The sequence below is a fragment of the Pinus tabuliformis genome, chromosome 4_1 (genome assembly GCF_031772625.1).
Source record: "Pinus tabuliformis cultivar Carrire ecotype Pingquan chromosome 4_1, CPIR1, whole genome shotgun sequence".
Lineage (NCBI taxonomy): Eukaryota > Viridiplantae > Streptophyta > Pinopsida > Pinales > Pinaceae > Pinus > Pinus tabuliformis.
Genome location: NC_142303.1, coordinates 427,522,873 through 427,542,163, shown reverse-complemented (window position 1 = coordinate 427,542,163; position 19,291 = coordinate 427,522,873). Strand labels below are relative to the sequence as shown.

Here is a 19,291-nt window from a genome sequence, read left to right as displayed (position 1 = left end):
AATCATTATATAAAATGCTACCATATCAAATCGTGCCCACCTTTGTATTAAAATGGAGCAGGCCAGGTTGGAACCCGACCACCTCCACCAAACCATCGGGAACTGCGCTTACTGTTCACCACTTCTTTTCCTTGGCTCACACACAATAGATAGGCTGAACACCGAAGACTTGTGCTTGCTTTCTCGAGACACGGAAATAGAGCTCAGCGTAGGTCTTGCGCTTCTGAGGGCAAGTAATGTTCACGTGGGAAAGAGAACAGGTGGGTACATCAGAGTTTCGATTATTCAACAACCATTCAAATATTAGCAAGCCCTATATGGATTTCTACTGTTTGCAACATATTTTTATTAAGGAGCGAAAGCCCTCTGAACAGAATCCGAACCATGTTGGAAATTGTTGAAATAGAGAGAAATTTCTATTGGAAGCTGTTGAAGTACCTTATTACTAGGTAAACTCGTCAGTAAACCAATATATATATAGACACACACACATTAAAAAAAGAAACAATAATCATTTACTATTAATAAAAAAATTATAGATGCCAACACGAATTCACCGTCTTAAATGGCGTAAAATATTCTAATGCTTAAAATCATCCAGCTCATAATTTGTTGCTTGTCGATAGGATGAACAGTTTTGAGGCTGCAAAGAAGAGGCCCCGAGTTCATAACTTTAAAGTATAATTTACACCTTGCAATGGGCACGAGAAACTACAAGTTCAGAAGTTTCACTATCAGGTGCTTGGAAAATTAGTGCTCAGCAGTTAAGTAAAAAAAATGGACCAGGAAATAAAAGCCCGGCAGTTCTAGAACCATTTGTATAGTCTCAACGTGTCATTTCCAACCATTCCAAAGATAATAGTTAAGTGTGGGAGCCCTATAAATCAGTACACAGGAATTTCAGGGGAGATGATTGCCAAAATGTTTGGACATCAGCACTTAAGCGCCAACCCAAAGAAATTTGCTAAGTGTTGTTGCCCTAGAATTTAAAAAGCATCAATCCATAAAGAAAATAGAGCCTATAGTTATAACCACTAGGAAGCATGTCAATCAATATACCAAAAGAAATATTAGGATTTTGTATTTTATATAAAATTGCAATGCATTGCCATATTTACATGTGTTATCAGAATAAATTACATATAGAAACATGAGGATATTGTACCATGAATCTAGTTTCATCCAAAGTTCAGAACCCTGATTATTAAATTGTTATGGCAAAAGGCTACAGCAGAGATTGCACATGATATCGTTTTATATAGTTTCAAAATTTCAGTTGCATAGTCCATAGACCCTGATATAGGCCCAAAACACAAATTAGTTTTAACCTTCTGCAAAATTACCCTGTGCTTCTTTATACAATATATCTTATAAAACATGCCTTTATTTTTAAAAATAGTCCTAAAAAAAAAAGCATAGTGGGTGGTAGCATTCCCAAACCTGTACTTGCTAGTTTAGCTTCCGAACTCATGAGTACCATTTTCTTATAAATTGATGCGTCCTTCTATAGAACTGCTCCTTACGAGTTCGCAGAAGCCCTTGGTTCGAGGTTATTGACTGGTCAACGTTATTTAGTTTAAAGTGTCAAATTCTGGAGAAGGTTGCATTAAGCATTCTCAATTGTCTATTGATATTTTAAGTCCACCAAAAACCTTTTGAATTCTGCAATCTGTGATGTTATCTGATTTTCAATTTCATGGATTATTGCAATAAGTTTAAAGAGGCAATCCCTGTTACAGTGGATGTGTTCTTCATTACTTCTTAGATACTCTGTATTTTTGTCAAATTCTCGAATCCATATGTTACCTTACCCTGTAGAAATAACACCCTCAGCAAGTAAAATATACACTCTCAACAGTAACTGTCGCATTCCTTGTACCCTGTGAGCACTAAAATTAGGAAAAGACAAAAATGGTTGATTTGGACTCTTCTAATGTGAAATTTAATGGATCTAGGTAGAATTTAAAATTTTCGTGAAGGGAGATGTTTCATATTATATTATATTTCATGAAAAAAAATAAAAATAAAAATAAAAATAAAATAAAGGATGATTTTGCACCTCTAAACTCTTTGACTAAGCATTCAAAGAATCTTAAATTTCATGAGCAGAAAATGGCTGAGCTGATATGCAAGACACAATTATCTACATAGGCAGCACATAAATTAAAACAAAAGTGATACTCTGAGTTGAAAAATTCTAGTGATTTTGATTCAATGTGTGGTAATTGAAGAGATGAAGATAGTGCTCCTAGCATTTCTGGGGACAGAAGATTATTGTTTCATGTTAACACTCATAGAATTGAGATTTTACAAAAATAGTATTTTGGGGAAAGAATTTCAGAATGTACATTCTGATACTAAAGAATCTCTCAGCCCTTCTGTAGAAGCAGTGAGAGAAGACATTAATGAATCCTCAGTGTTTGAAGGCAATTCCGATATGTTGAAGCCTTTTACCATGAATCTCAGGACATAGAGAGAGATTTCCTTAAAAGAACACTTCCAATTAAACTAAATGGCTGGTATATCTTGAATAAAGGATAAAGATTGGGACTTAATGGATAATTTGTTTGAAATATAAAATAATATCGACATAGCAATACAATTGATTTCAATTAGTAGGTTATATGCCTTATCCTCCGTTATGATAAAGTCTGAGAGCATTGACTTGATGAAAATGATGGGCAAACAGAAGTATACGGACAAGGGAGGCAAAGGTGCTTCTATAGCAAAGTGAGGCATAAATCTAAAACAACCATGGAAATACATGTTGAATGTTATATTAGTAATATAGACACTAGAGGTACAATGGAAAGGTACGAAGGATCTAGCGAATTGGACTCTTTAGAGGTCATGGCAAGATCCAAATACCACAATAATACCTATGAGATAGTGAATTTGTAGAACAAATATTAAAGCTAGTACAAGTAGTCATAAGTAATATTATGGAAAAATAAGAAGCAAGAAAAGGTCATAAAGCTACATATTTTATGTTGTAAACAAAACATAGGAACTCAATTAAATTTAAGCACAGCTTATCATCCTGAAACTGATAGGAAAACAGAAAGGATAAACCAAGTACTTGAAGTTATGTAGAGGATGTATGTTATGGATCAGCGACTTGGGAAGATACGGAGATCATATGTCAAAAATACCCCAACTTGTATCAATTTTGAAGAACTTTAAACCATGTTTTGCATATATTTACTTTACTTTAAATCAGAAACTCTGAACAATTTTAGAATGACCATATATATAAACATGAACTTTTATGACATGATATCTGTTTAATTCCGCTAGTAGATAGATATTGTTGACCACTAAGTGTCAACTTCCCATAGCAATACACCCCGTTTTCTTCGCAAAAGGGATAATGCTCGATTGATGTGTCTATGCCATTCGACAATCATCGTCGTCTTGATCATATTATGTTGTAAACCCAATCTGCATGTGTAAATTGTAAATAGTCTTAGCAGAATTGAGTCATGTATGTAAATTGCCTAGGTAGACCTAATTTTCTAGCGATAATCTACGTTCCGGAAGGTTTTTTGTCTCACTGATCCATGATCGGCAGAGTTTTCCTTCAGCCTAACCCCAAAGCCAGAATGAATTTTGTCATTAGAATCTTAGGGGAATCCTAGTGCGTTGATCTGCTAGATTATAGTTATGTCGCAGAACTGGGTGGTCTATGAGGGTCTATGTCAAATGGGTTTTCCCCCTTGAGATGTAAAATTGTAAAAGTCATGATGTAAAGTGTCTTGAGGGTTGAAATCTTGCTGGTGTTACTCTCTTGAAGTGTTGTGAGCTGCTTTATTTCCTGCATAATTTTTATTTCCAGCCATTAGCAATAGCTTAATGTAGAGTATTGTTGAACACAGGTATCTTGTTCACTTACTAGGGTTTGAATGGTATTAGAATTTCTGAAATAATGGCAGGTATCTCCATTGCATCTGGGATCTAGTACTGTTTTTCTCACTTTATTGATGGTTGAAGTGAGTTGTGCAGGAAACTCTTAGTGAGAAAATCAGTGGGCGTTTGGGGAAGTTCTCGGCTGAACCAGCCAATTCACGCAAAGCACTCCCTTGTAGAGCCCAGCCAGTTTTGATTCTGGGTTTATCATTTAGAGTTTATTTTTAAGTTGCATGAGAGTTTTTTCTAAAGCATCTCATAGTAAATCTGATATTCTGAAAATATTATGGAGGGTTACTGACAAATCTGGTTATTGCAGAGTCACAAAGCTGTAAATTTTGTAGCTAATTTTTTAGGGTTTTATCTTTTGCAATATATTCTGGGTGATTGTTTTGCCATTGCAGGTTGCAGGTCTGAGAATAAAATTTTGTTTGAAGCTAGATCTAGACCCTAGAGGGCAAGATCTGGCTTTAGGATCAGTTCTTGCAGGGTTTATCAAAGAGATTTCAGTTCCTTTCAGGCTGTTTACTGTTGCCCAGGGTTTCAATTTTGCAGGAAAGTTTTTCGAATTTTTTTTTTTTTAAAAAGGGTGTACACTGCCCTGGGCCTGCAACCTTAGTCACCAAGTTCGAGTTCGAGTTTGAGTTCGGCGACCATGAAATTCGAATAAAGTTCGGCAACTAAAATTTTGTCGATAAAATTCGACATAAAATTCGACATATAGAAATTCGAAAAAAAAAATGTATATTAAAGATAGATATGCATATGAGAAATGGTATGGCAGCAAGTCCTGTGAGCAACCATTCATAACTGTTCAAAAAATAAAATACATCTGAATCTTAAAATAATTCAATCTTTTAAAGATAGATTGGCATAAAAAAATATACAAAAACAGTTTTAAAGAATTTTCATTGTCCAATATGGGTGATACAAGGTTTCCAAACTCAAATTAAAAAAAAAAAAGCTAAGAGTTAACACACAACAATGAGCAATTTGAATCTATCGAATTAAGCTTTTTGTGGTTACTGACAGCCTGTAGGTTTTAGTACCTATTTCCTTCTTGTTTTACGATTCAGTACTAATATCCAATCCCACAGAAACTACATAATGGGCAATGCATATTAATCCATTCACATAGATTACACAAAATTTAGTTGATGAACGGTTCACTTACACCATGAAATACAAAAAATCATTATAAGACTTCAAAACTACATAACGAGAAAGTCTTTCCAAAGGTGAAGGCTGAAGCTTATAAACAAGATAAGCCCTTCTGCAACATTCCCACAGCCTAGTCTGTAATATTCCAGGCAATACTGAAATATTTTCATAAACTGTTTCATAAATTACATCATGCATAACAGACAAGACACATGATTCTATCTGCAGACTAGAAATTACACACTGACGAGAATACACATCATTTTACACTGTAAATTAGTATTCATTCACGGTAATTAGATAGATGCATTAAAACTGTGTTTTGTTGTGAGTCGTGACTGGAGTATGGAGTCTGGTGAGTCTGGACCGCCGGTGCCAACGAAATGAAACCCTTCGCACAAGTTGTAACCCAAACAATGGAACAAAGAAACCGGCGAGCAATAAAACCCGCGGGCCGCAACCTAAAGCCTAAAACGCGCGGGAAAAAAACGAATTTAATCGAACTGTAGGCGAATTTAATCGAACGTCTGGCGAATTTCAACGAATGTCAGGCGATTTTGTTCGAAAAAAAATCGAATTCGGCTTGAAATTCGAGTTCGCCATTAAATTCGGCGAACTCGAACGAATATGTTCGTTTGTCATTGAAATTCGCCGAATTTCGAATTTAATGGTTGAAATTCGGCGAATCTGGTGACTATGCCTGCAACAGGCTCCCCATCAATTTTTCAAGCATTACTTCTCTTCACTTGACTATCTTCTCTCCACTCGCAGTTGCATCCATCTTAACCCTCACACAATCGATCCTCCAATCCCACGCAATAGTTGTTCATTCCTCATCACATTGCATCCAAAACGCTGCCCTCAAGTTGCGTTTCCCTTTAAGCATCCACATGATTTCATTCCCCATGCTACATTTCGCTGTCTATTTTGGCTTCACGCGCCTCTTCGCTCTAACCTACAGATATCTCCACACATCTGCCTTTTTCAAATCAGTCCACTAAACCCATGGCTCTCTACACTTAATGTTTTTTTTTCTTTATTTCTTCCGTTCCAGTTCTCCTTCACGCTGCTGCAAGCCGTTGTCTGCACCTGCAAAAATATTTTACCTGCGTCCAGCTTTCCTTTGCCATCCCTCATCTCCTCGTTGTTATGTTCCTTCCCCATCTGTGTTGGACCCTCTCCGCCTCAGAAATCATGCAACCAGCATTCTCACATTACCACTGAAAATCCGCAGCTGTCGTGTGTCCATCATCCTGCTAACCTGTCCGTGGAACCTCCTCTCCTCCTTCTGCCGCACGAGCTCCACGCAGCCTTGGCAACTCCTGAAACCTGCAAGCAAATGGGACATCTAATTTCCAGGCCTGCGTGAAACAAAATATTCTTTATATCTTATGCATTTGGGGTCTAAGAGATAAATATCAGTTCACTTCTTTAATTTGAATTCTTTACTTTTTTTCTTCACGCTTTAGTCTTAGCTTTAGTTTCAGCAGCTTAGATTTAATTTAGTTCTATTAAATTTTAGTTTCATTCCAATTTTAGCTAGAAAATGTTAAAAAAAAGAAAAAAAAAAACTTTTCATTTAGGTTGATTTAGATTTTAGGTGTTTTTTTTAATATGAAAAAGATATTAAAATCTCAAAAAGCATAAAAAGTAACCTTTAGACCTTCTATTTTGTTTAGAATTTTATTTAGATTTAAAAGTTTCATTTATTTAGACTTTAGTTAGCCTAGTTTTGTTTTATTTGAAAACATAAAAAAAAAAAATTCTGGAAATTTTTTGCCAGTTTCAGTCTTGGCTCAGGGATTTGTTATGTTTGCAATATACCTTTTCTGCTGAGGCTAAAATTTTTGATGTGGTATTAATGTTTATCATTTTCATGTGGTTAAACATGCTTAAATGATCATTTAGAGATTAGCTATATGAATGTGATCTATGTTTAGAATTTAAAATTACGTGGTTATTTAAAGTATTTAATCTTTCATATTTTAATTGTTGGAATATCGTTAAGCCATCGAGCATTTATCGATTATCTCGCATTTGGCAAAAGTTATCCTTTGTTTGAGTTATTTGATGGTAAATGATTGTTAATGAGCTCATATTTCTGCAACATTTGATAAATAATCGTTTAATCATTTATTTCATAAGGCACTGGTTTATTAAATTAATAACATCAATTTAGTGCTTGTTTTCCCTCGTGTCTCCCAATCCAATTGGTCCCCAGTTGGTCATTCATTATCCCGTAGGGTCTACCCCCCTTAGCCGCGGGAGACAGGCTTAAACAGAGAGATCGGGGATCAGGGTGACAACCCTCGGTCTGAGCGTTGTCGTGACAATCTATGCGACAACATTTTTTGGCGCCGTTGCTGGGGACAAAGTTTTTTCTGCCCTTGGTCCTTTCATTTCGAGCTTTCCGTGTTTCACTTCTTGTCCGGGTGGCGACTCCACTTCATATATTATCTACAAGAGTGTATACTAGAAGACATCCAAGCAGTCTATGCAATCCTGCTCCTGATCTGGAAAGGGCCCTCAGGATACGATTACACAAACTCTCTTCTCGTACACTTCTTGTTAACCTCGGACAAGAAGCCCTCTCTGATATCCATTTACTTTTTACTAGTCCAGTTGAGCACGACATCATGGACATATTCACCCTGTGTAACTTTGCTAACATTCAGGGTTATCCCAATGATATTCCAAAACATGGAATGGATAAATTGCCTATCTTTCAGGGAGATAACGCAATCAGTGCTAATTCACATCTGAAAGCTTTTAGTTCATGGCTGGGGAAGTACGCAAGGGCCGCTGATTTTAATCATGAAGATGTTAAAATGACCCTTTTTGTTCTAACCTTGGAGGGTGATGCTTTAGATTGGTTTACAGAAAAGCCTCAAAATTCATTTGCTTCCTTACAATCGATTGTTAATGCCTTTAAGGAAAAGTATGTAGATAAGAGAGAAGGAAGACACCTTGTGAAAGCTTATCGACATAATCAAAAAAAGAGAGCATGAAACCGCTGAAGAATTTAATAAAAGATTTAATGATATTATTAAAAAATTACCTCAAGACTATAAACCTACCGACAAATCTCTTCGAGATTTTTACATTGATGCCTTTAGTCCTAAGCCATCTTACGAATTGAGGCGTGCTAGACTTAATGATTATAGGGCTTGCCAAGCCTTAGCTATCGAGTTTGAAAAGGACAAGGTGGCATCTAGGAAGTCTAAGATCCCAGGTTTCGATAGGGCTGCTACGAAACTAAAAGAACCTAAAGGAAAAGCAGTTCAAGAGCCTGAAAGCGAACTTGTTCTCAAATTGCTCCAAAAGATTGAAACCATGGAAATTAATCATAATAAGGAGATAGCCACTTTGCAGAATAGGTTGGTCCAAATGGAAATAGCGCAAACGCAAAACTTTCAACCTCAAAATAATAATAAGAGAAATAACAATTGGCAAAAGAAGGGTCAGTCTAGTGAGCAGAGACCTCCTAATCCATTAGCTAATTTGGTTGATAGTGCTCCTCCTTACTGTCGGGTTTGTGATGCTCTTCATGAAGAAGCCACTTGCCCTATCGTTAGAAGAATCTTGGATAATGGAATGTTTGGGATAGGTGATCAAATAAATGTGGTAGGTAGCAAGTTTCCTTTGTCTATGGATGATTGGATAGAGGTCAAGGAAAATAGTCATGATGTCATGAATCCTTCATCAGCTTTTAGTATAAATAACCTTGAAAATGAAGATGACATTTTGGCAAGGTTATATGGTGAAAATCCCTCTCCCGAGCAAATCATGGAAATTGCTAGAGATAAAGGTTTGACCTAGCAAAGAAGGGATAAAGATCAGAGCGGGAATCAAATTCCCCCTCAAACCTTTAACCCTGGTTTAAACTCTGGATTAGATATCGATTTGGGAAGTTGGTTCAACAATGCGAAAATCTAGGTTCTTGTCTCCGAGATTGCTAAAATCCCTTCCCAAAGAGACAAGTTACTAAAAGCTATTCAAGGTCCTCAAGTAAATACTTCTCAACAGAAGACTCAGGAAGTTGACTATCATGATGCTACCATATATTTGCAAAGCTTAGATGCTGATAACAAAGATCACCAACATTTCTTTATCACCTTGTTAGTTAATGGATATAAATTGAACAATTGCATGTTGGATTCTGGTGCATCAGCTTGATGCCCTTGACCTCAAAGCTATCCCAAGAGAGCAAAATAGTCTGGCAGATGAACTTGCTGTAGCTGCTACTACTTTCCAGTTATCTAATGAGCTAATTAAGGAAAAGATCAAAATGGAAGTAATATTTAGACCATCTGTTCCACATAATTCAGATCATTGGCAAGTCTTTAATGATGAAAAGCAAGTCATTCGTTTTCTTAATAGTTTGGATGAGTTTGAAGATTTCCGGATAGATTCTGAGGAGGATGGATCTTTAAAACATGAGCATATCATAAATCCTACTCCTAGGAATGTGGTTGCCTTAGAGCAACATTTTGATCGGCATGATGCCACGAAGTTGAGAGTAGAAAATAAGATGGACCCAGGCGAATATCTCGAGATAAACATTGGTACTTCTGGAAACCCAAAGACTGTTAAAATTGGTAAAGGTATTAGTGTGGAGGAAAGAAAGAAGTTAACTAATTTACTTCATGAATATCGAGATGTTTTAGCTTTTTCTTATGATGAATTAAAGGGCTATAGGGAAGATGTCATGTAACATACTATCCCCTTAAAAGATGAAAATGTTAAACCCTTTCGCCAGAAACTTAGGCAAATTTATCCTAAATTAGCCCCTTTGGTTCAAAAAGAGCTTGCAAAAATGCTTGCAGCAAGAATTGTCGCTCAAACAAGGCATTCGACATGGTGTTCAAATTTGGTGATTGTTAGGAAAAAGAATGGTACGATAAGGCTTTGTGTCGATTTTCGAAACCTTAATCTAGCATGCAAGAACGATAATTACCCTTTGCCAAACATGGAGACTTTGTTGCAAAGAGTAACCGGTTCTGGAATGATGTCGTTGCTAGATGGTTTTTCTGGGTACAATCAGGGATGGGTTAAAAAGGAAGATCATCATAAAACCACATTCACCATGCCATGGGGTACCTTTGAATACATCAGAATGTCGTTTGGATTAACCAACACTGGGGCTACATTCCAAAGGGCTATGGATTATGCCTTCAAGGGGTTAATCGGGAAATTTATTGAGATTTACAAAGATGATCTCACTATTTTTTCTAAAGATGGTATCAGTCATGTAAATCATCTTAGGCAGGTTTTCGATAGATGTAGAGAATACGGGATTTCTTTGAATCCAGCTAAGTCTGTTGTTCGAGTAACCGAAGGGAAATTACTTGGCCATATCATTTCTAAGGATGGAATCAAGATTGATCCTGAAAGAATTGAAGCAATCCAAAGATTCCCCTTCCTCATAATCTTAAATCCCTTCAGTCTTTCCTTGGAAAGACAAATTTTCTTAGAAGGTTTATTCCAAATTACGCAGAAATAGCTAAGCCTATTCAAAGTCTTCTAAATAAAGATGCAAAATTTGTTTGGCAAGAAGATGGCAAAAAGGCTTTTCAAGAAATCAAATGCACTACTACAAAAGCTCCTGTCTTAGTTAGTCCTGATTATTCCAAGGATTTCATGATTTTTTCTTTCGCTTACGAAGATACCATTGCTAGTGCCCTATTACAAAAGAATAAAGATGGTCATGAGCAGCCTATTGCTTTCATGAGTAGAGCGCTTCAAAATTCTGAGTTGAAGTACAATACCATGGAAAAGCAAGCTTATGCCTTGGTCAAGTCTCTTAAGCACTTCAAAACTTATGTGGGTTATTCTAAAATCATTGCTTTCGTCCCACATTCTGCTGTTCAAGATATATTAACTCAAACTGATTGCTTAGGGACTCGCACTAGGTGGGTTACTAAAATACAAGAATATGATTTAGAGATCAGACCCACCAAGCTAGTCAAAGGCCAAGGTTTGGCTCAAATGTTGACTGAAGGTAACAAAAAGACTCTTGGTTTATTTTGTCTTAGCGATCTATCTTCGCCTGAGTTGCAAAGATTAGGAGAGCATGAGTGGTACAAGGACATAGTTTATTACTTGATGAATCTTGCATGTCCTAACCATTTAGCTACTCATAAGATAAGGGCTCTTAGACTAAAAGCCACTAAGTACTTCCTTATGAAGGATTGCCTTAGGTGGAGAAATCCTGAGGGCATAGTGCTTAGGTGTGTTGATGACATTGAGTCCAAGAAATTAATCTCTGAGTTTCATTCAGGATTTTGTGGTTGTCATTTTGCTGCAAGAACTACCGCCCACAAAATCCTGAGAGCTGGTTATTATTGGCCTTCAATTTTTTCTGATGTGCATAAGTTTGTTAGAACTTGTCAAGCCTGTCAACTATTCACTGGGAAACAGAAGCTTGCTGCCCTACCCCTACAACCTGTCATTGTAGAGGCACCTTTTTAGCATTGCGGTCTGGACTTCATAGGGAAGTTCCATGAAAATTATAGCAATGGCTACTCATGGATTTTCACTGCTACGGATTATTTCACTAAATGGGTTGAATTCATTCTTGCTAAGAATGCCACTGAAAAGGTTATTATGGATTTTACTGAAAATAACATCATTACTAGATTTGGTGTCCCTGCTAAGATCACTACTGATAATGCCAAGGCTTTTAGTTCTTCAGAGTTTTCATCTTTCTGTTTCAAATATGGCATTATCTTATCTCATTCATCAAATTACTATCCTCAGGGTAATGGTCTGGCTGAATCAAGTAACAAGAATCTCACAACCATTATCAAGAAGATAGTAGGAGATAATAAGAGATCATGGGATAGAAAAATCAAGTATGCTTTATTGGCAAATAGAATCACTAAGAAGAAAGCTACTGGTAAATCTCCCTTTGAATTAATTTATGGCTTGGATGTAACCTTACCTGTGCACCTGAAATTGCCAACTTATCAGCTCCTTCAGAATTTTTCTACTAATAAAGATGTTGTTCAGAATAGAATAGATCAGATTGTGGAGCTAGATGAAGCTCGTAGGACAGCTTTTGATGTTATATGTAAAAATCAATCTAACATTAAGAAAACCTTTGATAAATTCTCTCGATCTAGATCTTTGCAGGTGGGAGATATGGTACTTCTTTGGGATCGCAAGAATGAGAAACTAGGAAAACATAAGAAGTTCGACAGTTTGTGGCTGGGACCTTACATCATTCGAGATATAGCTGGACCAAACTCATTCCACTTGAGCAGACTGGATGGCGAACCACTTGATCTACCTGCGAATGGCCAAAAGCCCAAGCTGTTCTTCAAAGATGATATCTGATGCCATAGGGCATCCTTTGTATTGTATTTCTAACCCTACTCCTTGTTATTTCAGTATTTTATTTCTGTTTTAGGATTAGATTTACTTTCCTTGTTAATAAATGAAGAGCTTATATCTTTCATGTGCTTAAATGTTATATGATGATTTTTGGATGGACGCTACTTCTTTCTGTTGTGTGTTCCGTGGATGCAGATTATGGATTCTCACATTCCAGCAGTGCAACAACGTGTCCCCAAGTGGAGCCAGATGTTGACCACTACGTGTCAACTTCCCATAGCAGTACACCCCCTTTTCTTCGCAAAAGGGATAGTTCTCGATTGATGTGTCCGTGCCATTCAACAGTCATCGTCGTCTTGATCATATTATGTTGTAAACCCAGTCTGCATGTGTAAATTGTAAATAGTCTTGGCGGAGCTAAGTCATGTATGTAAATTGCCTAGGTGGACCTAATTTTCTAGTGATAATCTACGTTCCGGAAGGTTTTTTGTCTCACCGATCCATGATCGGCAGAGTTTTCCTTCAGCCTAACCCCAAAGCCAGAATGAATTTTGTCATTAGAATCTTAGGGGAATCCTAGTGCGTTGATCTGCTAGATTATAGTTGTGTCGCAGAACTGGGTGGTCTATGAGGGTCTATGTCAAATGGGTTTTCCCCCTTGAGATGTAAAATTGTAAAAGTCATGATGTAAAGTGTCTTGAGGGTTAGAAAATGTTTTAATCCCCTCATAAGTCCTAAGTCCTAGGTCCTAGGTGATTTTTCCAAAGGCTAAGTTTGAGGATCCATTTAAAAATTAAAAATAAAAATAAATAATAAATAATAATAATAAAAAATAAAAAATTAATTAAAAAAATAAAAAATAAACAATAAAAAAAATAAAAGATATAAATAATTTTAAAAAATCAAAAAATAAATAAATAAAAATAAAAAAAAATAAAAATAAAATAAAATAAAAAACTTAAAAAAAATAAAATAATAATAGGTCAAATTTTTGAGTAAATAAATGCAAATTTTCAATTTTTTAATGCATCTAAAAATTCGATGGATGAGATTAAAAGATGTTTTGATCCTCATCGACGGTCGAAATCATTTTGACATGGATCACTCGAACTAGCCGTTGGGAATTTTTCCTTTAAATAGGGTGCTAGGGGTCATTTGAGATCATTCAATCTGTGAGTCTTGTGCTGAAGAAAGCTCTCTTGTAAACTTTTTCTGGTGCAAATAAAGAAAGACTTTGGGGTTGAAATCTTGCTAGTGTTACTCTCCTGAAGTGTTGTGAGCTGCTTTATTTCCTGCATAAATTTTATTTCCAGCCATTAGTAATAGCTTAATGTAGAGTATTGTTGAACACAGGTATCTTGTTCACTTACTAGGGTTTGAATGGTATTAGAATTTCTGAAATAATGGCAGGTATCTCCATTGCATCTAGGATCTAGTACTGTTTTTTCTCTCTATATTGGTGGTTGAAGTGAGCTGTGCAAGAAACACTTATTGAGAAAATCAGTGGGCATTTGGGGAAGTTCTCGGCTGAACCAGCCAACTCCCGCAAAGCACTCTCTTGTAGAGCCTAGCCAGTTTTGATTCTGGGTTTATCATTTAGAGTTATTTTTGAAGTTGCATAAGAGTTTTTTCTAAAGCATCTCATAGTAAATCTGATATTCTGAAGATATTATGCAGGGTTACTAACAAATCTAGTTGTTGCAGAGTCACAAAGCTGTAAATTTTGTAGCTAATTTTTTAGGGTTTTATCTTTTGCAAAATATTCTGGGTGATTGTTTTGCCATTGCAGGGTGCAGGTCTAAGAAGAAAATTTTGTTTGAAGCCAGATCTAGGCCCTAGAGTGCAAGATCTGGCCTTAGGATCAGTTCTTGCAGGGTTTATCTAAAGAGATTTCAGTTCCTTTCAGGTTGTTTACTGTTTCCCAGGGTTTCAATTTTGCAGGAAAGTTTTTTGAAATTTTTTTTTTTAAAGGGTGTACACTGCCCTGGGCCTGCAACAAGCTCCCCATCAATTTTTCAAGCATTACTTCTCTTCACTTCACTATCTTCCCTCCATTCGCAGTTGCATCCATATTAACCCTCACACAATCGATCCTCCAATCCCACGCAATAGTTGCTCATTCCTCATCACATTACATCCAAAACGTTGCCCTCAAGTTGTGTTTCCCTTTAAGCATCCACATGATTTCATTCCCCACGCTACATTTCGCTGTCTATTCTGGCTTCACACGCCTCTTCGCTCCAACCTCCGATATCTCCACGCATCTGCCTTTTTCAAATCAGTCCACTGAACCCATGGCTCTCTACACTTAACGTTTTCTTTTTCTTTATTTCTTCCATTCCAGTTCTCCTTCACGCTACTACAAACCGTTGTCTGCACCTGCAAAAATATTTTACTAGTGTCCAGCTTTCCTTTGCCATCCCTCATCTCCTCATTGTTATGTTCCTTCCCCATCTGCGTTGGACCCTCTCCACCTCAGAAATCATGCAACCAGAATTCTCACATTATCACTGAAAATCCGCAGCTATCGTGTGTCCATCATCCTGCTAACCTGTCCGTGGAACCTCCTCTCCTCCTTCTGTCGCACGAGCTCCGCGCAGCCTTGGCAACTCTTGAAACCTGCAAGCAAATCGGACATCTAATTTCTAGGCCTGCGTGAAATAAAATATTCTTTATATCTTATGCATTGGGGTCTAAGAGATAAATATCAATTCATTACTTTAATTTGAATTCTTTACTTCTTTTTTTCACGATTTAGTCTTAGCTTTAGTTTTAGCAGTTTAGATTTAATTTAGTTCTATTAAATTTTAGTTTCATTTCAATTTTAGCTAGAAAATGTTTTAAAAATTAAAAAATAAAAATAAAAATAAAAAATGCATATATATATATATATATATATATATATATATATATATATAAATTTCGATTTTCCTTTTATTTAGTTTTAATCTTCATTTAGAATTAGAATTAGGCTTTATTTTTGGTTTTTAGTTTGGTTTAATTTTCTTTTAAATGTAGTTAGTTGTGTTTAATAATTTTAAAATCATAAAAAAAACAAAACAAAACAAAACAAAAAAACAACAACACAACAACAACAACAAAAACAAAAACTTTTCTTTTAATTTAGATTAAATTTTAGGTTGATTTAGATTGTCGTTTTTTTTTTTTTTTACAAAACAAAAAAACAACAACACGACAACAACAACAAAAACAAAAACTTTTCTTTTAATTTAGATTAAATTTTAGGTTGATTTAGATTGTCCTTTTTTTTTTTTACTTAAAAAAATATGAATAAGATATAAAAATCTCAAAAAAACATAAAAAGTAACCTTTAGACCTAGTTTGTTTAGAATTTTATTTAGATTTAAAAGTTTCATTTATTTAGACTTTAGTTAGCCTAGGCTCAGGGATTTGTTATGTTTGCGATATACCTTTTCTACTGAGGCTAAAATTTTTGATGTGGGATTAATGTTTATCATTTTCATGTGGTTAAACATGCTTAAATGATCATTTAGAGATTAGCTATATAAATGTGATCTCTGTTTACCATTTAAAATTACGTGGTTATTTAAAGTATTTAATCTTTCGTATTTTAATTGTTGGAATATCGTTAAGCCATCGAGCATTTATCGATTATCTCGCATTTGGAAAAAGTTATCCTTTGTTTGAGTTATTTGATGGTAAATGATTGTTAATGAGCTCATATTTCTGCAGTATTTGATAGATAATCGTTTAATCATTTATTTCATAAGGCACTGGTTTATTAACTTAATAACATCAATTTAGTGTTTGTTTTCCCTCGTGTCTCCCAACCCAACTGGTAGAGAGTTGGTCATTCATTATCCCATAGGGTCTACCCCCCTTAGCTGCGGGAGACAGGCTTAAACAGAGAGATCGGGGATCAGGGTGACATTCCCAGGTCTGAGCGTTGTCGTGACAATCTGTGCGACAACAGATACCAAGATGGAATATGTTATTGATCTTACTGAATTATAGTTATCAAAGTAAAGTTTAAATATTTGAGTAATTTTGCTTCTGATAGGAATTTGTTTCATTTATGCATATCAATATGATTGATGAGATAGAAATCAAAGAATGATTACATTTTAATATGAAAATTAATGACACGAATAGAGTATGGCAAAGTATGTTATATTGTAGTTGACGTATATGAATTATATATAAGCTATTTGTTTTGAATATGTTAATACACATTTTATAAATGCATGGACAAGTGTTTATGATTGCAGATAATATCCGTTACCATGACAGAAACTTCAGAACAATTAAGGCTCAAAGAGATTCCATGTTATGGTATTAAATCTGATTCTACTGGGAGGGGTGGAGGTGTTGCCCACTGTTTATCCTCCAAACCCTGGAGTCACGGGAGGACTGTGCGAGTCACGCTCCCCTAGACGTGTGATAATGACTGTCGAATGCCTACTAGGGATCAGGTCGGTATAGCCGACGTTGTCATCCTTGGAGTTTATGAATGGTTAGGTCAATATAACTGACGCCATGGCATACTCCAGTAGAGGACGGATAGGATGGAAGCGGAAGAGATTAGGAAAGATAGGATGATTATAGAATAGCTGAAAACCAACTGAGACAGAACATGGATATTATAGTTGTAAAATATTAAAAATATTAAAGAAAACAAATTCAATTTTGTAATATAAAGACCTATATACTCATAATAATCATTAATATATTTTATAAACCCTAACTTCGGGACGAAGTTTTTGGAAGGAGGGATGTATGTAATGACCCACTTATAATAAATTAAAATTTATGAAATTAAATAAAATTAATTAAATTATAAATTATAAATTAAATAAATTAAAATTAAATCATTAAAATAAATAAATAAACTTTATTTCAAATTAAGATATTCAAATAAAATCAAATCAGATTTTGTTTATAAAATCAACACGTATCATAATTTGGACATGGTGATGGAGGAAGTTGGTAAATGAAAACTTATAAGAAGGAAGGAACGGTTGGAGGCAGGGGGAGGCGGCGGAGGAAAGTTTGTACACAGAGTTTGTTTATCATCAGGAACAGTTGGGCCTTGCTTGTTCTGAGGTTTCTGGGCACGGGGGAATAGTCTGCTTCAACTGAGAAGTTTACTGGACTGAGTCGCGAGGTTCTACTCAGTTTCGCTAGGTGGTTTCGGTCTTTTGGTAACAGGAGCGATCTAGGAAGTTCTGAAGCATCTTCATCTGCAGCACACCAGGTAAGTACTTCTCATCGAATCAACCAATTAGATATACAAAGTTTTGTATAAATTTAGAACAGGTTCATAAGGTTTCATACTCTGTTCAGGATAAATGGCTCTTTAAAACTCCTTTACAATTTTTACAGTTTCAGTAATGGTTTTTTAAATTAGTTCAACTCTTACAATTTCAAAATTCAAATTTTTCTTTTTGACATGGTCATGAAGAACATGCCTTCTATTTTTCTTTTGACAAATACATAAATAATATAATTTTTTTTTGATCATGAAGAACATACTTTACATAAATATCAATGATAAATATACATTAATATGAAGACTGACCATAGCTATAAAATTCAACAAATATTAGGCAACCCACCTCATCAATTAATGTTTTTTCAGAAGTAATTTGTTTGGCCCACACACACCACAAAATTGTTATGCCACCGCACACCTTCCCTACAGATGCTAAAACACAATGTATGGACGCTAAAATGTGGGGTATGGGCATAACATCTGTATGGCACATGTCAGTGGTACAACATGCTTGTCTGTTGTGTGTTGGCCGAATGCAAATTATTTTTGAAAAAACAGTTATTTTTAAGCGGGGCAGCCTAAATATTCAACCTTAGGGCCCTACTAATGCTAGTTAATTGATGGTAATGTTAAAAATATGCTACGTAATTAATGGTGATGTTTAAGACATTACTATAAATTGTTTCAAAATGTTTGAGAGTGGTTCCCATTGATTTTCTAGGAGAAATCTAATCTTCTATTCTGGTAAATACTTCCAAAGATTTCTTTAATCAAGTTCACTTATGTCATATACATCATTAAGCAATTATACACAGAAAATCTCAAGATTAATGCAATAATGACAATAGGATCATAAAGAGAGCCAAGCACACAAAGAGACACATTTTTCACCTGGGAAACCAAAACTCGGGAGGAAACCCAACAACCTTTTCTAGGAGATATTGTTCAATTCAGCAAAAGTACAATCTAATCTTTCCAGTCAATATTTGGTCAAATTGACCAAAGAAATCATACAAGTCAAATCTAGTCAAATAGACCAAAAAAATCGGCCTTCTTATTGTTGCACAGAATTTAGTCAACATGGCCAAAATTCAGCCTCACACACCTGCGTCAAAATCTCAGTCAAACTTGCTTCAGAACAGCTCGGTCAATAGCCTCATAACTCGGTCAAACAATTCAAGACAACTCTGGTCAACAGACTCCAAAAACAAGGGCTTGGTCAAGCTTCAGAAGACTTCCTTCTCCTTCGCACATGTGAATAGAAAACAGATGTTTGTGTGAGATCTGAGTTAGTCTCCAAGTGATGATGTGGAATGGAAAAATATAGTGGTTTAGGGTGCCCCAAAAGGTGTCTCCTTGGTTGGGCCGACTTGAATTTTGGAGGCAAAATAAATTCAAATTTTAAATTTAAATTCTTTTCTTTTGATTTCCTTTTACGGCCAACATGAATACCGACCACAACTACCAAAAATCAACAGTTCCAACCTCATTCGATTTCATATGGAGAAAGTAGAATTTTAAAACCCGCTCAAATCTCACAGACTCGACAGTTTTTAGGAATCAATATTTTGTGTTTCAAACGCGTTCCAAGCTAAATGCATGGTAAATCTAGTAATTTAGCTTCTTTTATCTTGG

General features: G+C 35.6%; 1 protein-coding gene across 1 annotated transcript in view; it reads right to left on the bottom strand.

Moving 5' to 3' along the window:
• The window catches only part of LOC149176121 (L-arabinokinase-like), a 474,339-nt gene that overhangs the window by 141,334 nt on the left and 313,714 nt on the right, over positions 1-19,291 (bottom strand). The gene's annotated exons all lie outside the window — the stretch shown is intronic.